The sequence below is a fragment of the Dipodomys spectabilis genome, unplaced genomic scaffold (genome assembly GCF_019054845.1).
Source record: "Dipodomys spectabilis isolate Male_0828 unplaced genomic scaffold, ASM1905484v1 ptg000022l, whole genome shotgun sequence".
Classification (NCBI taxonomy): Eukaryota; Metazoa; Chordata; class Mammalia; order Rodentia; family Heteromyidae; genus Dipodomys; species Dipodomys spectabilis.
In genome coordinates, this window is record NW_024870699.1 from 1,295,363 (window position 1) to 1,301,472 (window position 6,110).

Consider the following 6,110-nt stretch of genomic DNA (forward strand, 5'->3'; position numbering starts at 1 on the left):
GAGACATAGTGGAAAGGGAGCAATGTGAGTGAAGATGGCTCATTTTCACACTAAACAAACAAACCTCAGAAACCTTGCTGTAAATCCTGTAGCTTTCCTTGAAAACTGTCCTTACCCAGGAAATATTCTCTCACTGTGTGAAACAAGGTTATAGTGCAATTTAATTCAAATTTCTTAAAAAAAAAAAAAAGACATCAAAATTTGTGAATTGACCTTTAATTACCAAACAGTAATCCTCTGAAAAAGATAATTTGGGTCAAAATATTTAGGGAGAAAGTGCCCTCCACAATGAAAAAATCTATTGGGTTTACACGTTTTGTTTGTAATACTTTCCACAATTTCTTTGCACGTGAATCATTGAAACACAGAAAAAATTCTGATTGGATACTTCAAACCAGTGATTTCACATTTCTAAGTGGCTCACAAATATAAATCCTTATTAAAATGAGCTAGTGAATACTTCTCTTATTACATAAGCCAAAAAGTTTTGGGATCAGAAAAGAATTGAACACATGGAAAAAGTAAGAAAAGAGTGTTCTTAGAAGCCCTAGCTAAGCAAATTGGCTTCAACAGTGGAGGGAGGCCAAAACTTTTTGATATAGATTGTAATATTTTTGCTACCTAAAGTGATTTTACAGAGCAGATTTGGCTCACTACAATGCAGAACTGATTGAATGAAGACATGAAAATAAATCCCACATCCAATGGAGGCAACTTAAAAGAGTTTTAAAGGAGAAACCATGAAGATGTAGCAATGGGGGAGGTCTTAGAGTCCTTCACCTTCACTAGACTTGGAGCCAAGAAGCTGTGATTAATCGGAAATCAGGCAAGAGCTAAGAGGAGGACATAGAAATAGGACATAGAAGCATTGTCCTTTGTAACAGACACTGTCATCCAAGGTATGGGTGCTTTAACTTTATTCTCTTCCATATATCTTGTTGACCAAATGCAAGACTAAGAGAAAAATAATCTATTGAAATAATTTTGCAAAGAATAACTTCACTGTTTCTGATATGGTATCTAAGGAGAGTCTTAAGAGAGAAGATAAAAGTGGAGTATTCTGTGGTTTCCTCTAAGCATCTTATTAGCAAAGGATATCTTTGAGGTTAGACGTGATTGAACCAAAAAGTGTTGGAGTACTTATGTTTGTGGGCACTTTAGACACAAGAAGACTTTCTTTCTTTTTTTTGGGGGGGGGGGGTCTGGTCGTGGGACTTGAACTCTGGGCTTGGGCGTTGTCCCTCAGCTCTTCAGCTCAAACCTAGTGCTCTACCACTTGAGCCACAATGCCACTTCTGGTTTTTTTCTTTTTGCTTATATGGTGCTGAGAAATCGAACTCGGGGCAGCAAGCATGCAAGGCAAGCACTCCACCACTGAGCCACCTTCCCAGCCCGACACAAGAAGACTTTCAAGGCAAAAGAAAAAAAGAAAAACGGATATCCAAACATTTGTGATCACAGTTTCTTGGACTGGTTTTTTGGAGACAAAGTTTTACATTACAGTTTGTCCTGATTAACATCAATGTTGGGTTCTTATGGCAACCAAATGCAGGGGTGAAGTTTAATGGACTCCCTCGAACAAGTAAACAGCATGATAAAAAAATTGCAAATAATATTTAGTGAATTACTTTCACCAATTACTTTTCCAGAATAAAGAAGGAAATATGTAATTCAAAATTAATTGACTTAAAAGTATGAAGAAAGAGTAGTGAAGAGAGATGAAAGAAAACATAGAGAATTGTTTTCTTTCCAGCGGAGTAATGGGTTCTTGATCTTTTCTCTTGCATTCTATCTTCACAAGCTATCAAGTGTGGCTCAGGAGTGGAGTATCCAGTTCAGAGAGAACTCGCAGAAGGAAGATAACATTTGCAGCAGATATAGGTGATTTATAACCTGAGACAATCTATTTAAATCTGTTCAAATTTCTCCCCTACCCCAAACTGCCCTCTTTTAATAGTTTTGTTTGCTTTTCTTAATACTGCCCTTCATTAACTGCTTAAAATTTTGAGAGGTCATATTTATACTCTCTAGAGATTGCTCTTTGGTTATAATTTTTGTGTGTTTTTTAACTGAATTTCAAAAGGTTGTGCAAGTGTGTTACAATTAAATATGTCCATCTAATTGTCCAATGCTCCTGGATCAGATTTCACTCCTTCTATCATAGTCAACCAACTCCTTCTCCAAGATGTATTTCAGATTTACCACTTCCTTATCACTTGTGTACATTGATATTCTAGCTGTGCTTGCCCCTTATTCCATTTTTCATTCATTCTATGTATTTACAATTATTCCTCTCTAGCTTCAACTTCCTGATAGTCATTCTGTTAAACTCTCTGTTGATAGTTTGAAAGGTTTATATACATTCCATGGAGTTTCAATCCTGCATATACTTGAACTTATGTCAGCTTATATTTCCATAATTCATTCATCTGCAATAATAATTTGCAAGACTGGAGGCGTGAAGTACCTAGACATGATTTAATTCTCATCCATTTAGAAGATTAATCGTTAGTCAACAAGAAAGTTTAAAAATGGTTTAGAATGTATTCCAAACAACCAATTTTTATAAATGGCTTTGTACAAGGGTGTGTGATTATTTTATTTTACATGGGATAATATTTTGTAGTACATTTAAGTTTTGAAAAAAAGAAAATTAAAATTCACTATTATAGAGGAATATGATAGAAATAGAAGACAGATTTTATGTTTGTCACATCTCTGACGAGTACCCATATTCAAGATTTACTATGTTAGACAGATAGGAAAAACATAAAATAACATATGATAAGGCAACTATTTGTGACTTTTTAAAATGTACCTTATTAAATGATGAAATTTACTTTATTATCTAACGTTTGGGTTTGAAATATGGGAGGCTGATACATTTAACAAATTTGAAAGGCACCTAATGAATAAAACAAATGGTGGGTGGTACTATTTCTACAGTTTAATGAATGATTGAACCTGATTGGCACTAGTGCTGGGTAAGTAAATCAACTCTATTGTACCTCTATTGTAACTCTATTGCCACTAAGTATCATTTATTTGTCAAATGTTATTTTGGCGAATGTGATTTTTTTTTTGGTAGTTCGTGGGGCTTGAACTCTGGGCTTGGGCACTGTCCCTGTGTTCTTCAGCTCAAGGCAAGCACTCTATCACTTGAGCCACAGTGCCACTTCTGATATTCGAGTGGTTTATTGGAGATAGTTTAACGGACTTTCCTGCCTGGGCTGGCTTTGAACCATGATCCTCAAATCTCAGCCTCCTGAGTATTTAGGATTACATGCGTGAGCCACTAGTACCTGGTTTGCGAATTTGATTTTTCATAGATTATTTGAAAAAGAATACACTTTCAGGAGATTAAATATTTTGAGAATGACAACATTTTTATACCACAGAACCAAGTTTTACTGAAGTACCAGTGTATTTTTTTTATTGTGAAAATACTGTACAGAGGGATTACAATTACGTGGGGAAGATAATGAGTACATTTCTTATCAAGCATTGTAGCCTCCTCCTTTGTTTCCACTTCTCACCCTTTAGCATCCTCCCCCTGCGCCCCGACCCAATCTTCCCTCCCCTCTCCCGCACACAAGTTGTAAAGTTTGTTTTCGACATGGCAACTTGTACATATCACAGTGTTATCAAACACTAAGGATATTCTCAATTAATTTTTTTCTGAATTACATTTGACCTCTAAGTCAAGTTTTCCTGACCTTTATAGACCAATTGTGGATCTATCCTTCCAGGAGCTATTTTTCAGGCCCACTTATGCTGGACTGAAATCGTTCATTAATCATTAGGGAAGGGGTATTAAAAATAGTCTTGTGACACTTTGTGATCTTGTTCACTCCTATGGGCTAGTCATCTGTAAACCGAAAGTTTGAATTGCAGTACTTTCTCAAAGATTTTGTGGTCTCATCCTTCATATTAAGTTGACTTGCATTTCACTATTGCTTACTGCTAATTCCTGCTTCTCAAGGAATTGGGGCCCTGAAATATTATTGGAAATGAGAAATTGACATGGCTCTTCAATTATTTCTGTTGGCATGTTGCCTGGGCCTAGTTGAGAAGTCTTGACCCTGTTATATGATGATGCGGGTAACTGGGACATGGGATCCTAGGACCCATACATCTTGCAGAAGATAATATCTTGTATACATAATATCAGAAAAATTTGGGTATAATCAATAGGTATGCTTCAGAAATATGGAGAAAAAACAGTTTGGAACAAGCGAGTTGAAACAATAAACAGAGCAGCAGAGTAAAATTCCTTATACTTTAGAGGAAATCAACATTTTTTTTTTTACCATGTGAATTCAGAAGAACAAGAACACTTAGAAGGTATCACAAGTTTATAGTGAAGACATTACATTGATACTTTTTATATTCTAGTTTGTTTTCTAAACCTAATTATTTGTATTCTAATTCTCTTTATTGGAATAAATAATTATCAATTTATTTGTCAAATTATCAATTAATTCTACTAAGTTTCACTGTGTGAAATATGAAATCAGCACATATAAATATAAAATATATAACTATATATAATATAATAAAAAGGGCACATGTTTTGCATTGTTCTGTTGTGGTTAGGGTATCAAAGACAACTCTGTTTTAAAGTATTATTGCATTATCTGTACCTCAGTGATAGGTAGAGTTAGACCTAAATCTTTAGCATTTGTAGATTTACAGCCTGGAGGCAAGAGGAAACACTGTGATTAAAACATTACCAATTTAAGGCTTAATAATGAGGAGAAACATGGACTTCTCCTGGAGCTATGGAAATATTTGGTGATAGAAAGGCAATAGTGTAAGTTCCTGCCTGGTTGGAAGGTAGACAGTCCAGACATTAGGAAATCATGCATATGACGAATTTTTTTCACCTTGGCGTTAGTTACTTTTGAAATGGTAGGTATAATAGACACTTAAATTTTGAAAAAATACCTTCTAGTCTGAACAGTTCTGCTGAACTGTTCATCTCTCTATGATCCCTTGTAACTAAGATTAGTTTTGTTCCAGTAAGACAATCTATGCTGTCAGGGTAGGATATTCTGGTTGGTCTGTTCCTACATGGAAGAAGGATAAAGGGTCAGGTAGAAATTTGTGCCAGTAAGACCTCATTTGGAAAATTTAAGCTGAAGAAGTTTAGAAGTAGCTCTTAAGCAAGGCTTACGTTGAATCTATTAGCTCCACAAAGCTAACTCAGTTACATAAATAAGAACTTGAAAAAGCCATCACCTTAGGACCTAGCTATAAGTGCTTCAAAGTATGATCAAATCTAAAATGAAAAAGCCTTAAAATTGTCATTGACAAAAAAGCGCAAATGTGAGCAATCGACCGAACAATATAATTTTTTTTCCACTATACACATTATTTTAGGGAAATAAGATCAATAGTATTGTTAGGAACAATAAGGTTTCCTTGCTACAAATAGGCACCCAAGGATATAAGCCTGTATAAAGATTGCATCATTAACTACTTAAATTTAGAGGATACTACATGCTTCAGCAGCACGTATACCCAAATTACAACAATACAGAGATTAACATAACACTTGCACAAGGATAATATGAAAATTTGTGAAGTATTCCATATTTTTCATTGTTCAGTTGCAGAAATGAAAAACAGTTATTAAAAGGTTAATTACAAAATTACAAGTGTAACAATATATGCAAGTGTTAGAATTAAACGTTAGTTTGACATCAGTGTATTAAATCTTCACCTTAGAAAGGCCTTTACATAGAACTTCACAAAACTTTTGAAATTAGTTAACATTATCATTTTATCCCAAAGAAACAAACTACTATAAGAACCTAGAAAAAGGGGCTGGGAAGGTGGCTCAGTGGTAGAGCGCTTGCCTTGCATGCTTGAGGCCCTGGGTTCGATATCTCAGCACCACATACGCAAAAAGAAAAAAGTCAGAAGTAGCTCTGTGGCTCAAGTGGTAAAGCGCTAGCCTTGAGCTGAAGAGCTGAGGGTCAGCGTTCAGAGTTCAGAGGCCCAGAGTTCAGGCCCATGACTGGACCAAAAAAAAAAAAAGAACCTAGAAAATATAATCTTAAATTTTCTATATGAAATGCAATCTGAAAGGACACATTTATTAATAA

At 35.2% G+C, this 6,110-nt stretch overlaps 1 pseudogene; it reads left to right on the plus strand.

The window, feature by feature from the left end:
- The first annotated feature begins 5,502 nt into the window (after positions 1-5,502).
- On the plus strand, positions 5,503-5,602 carry LOC122104123 (annotated as a pseudogene).
- Positions 5,603-6,110: the final 508 nt, after the last annotated feature.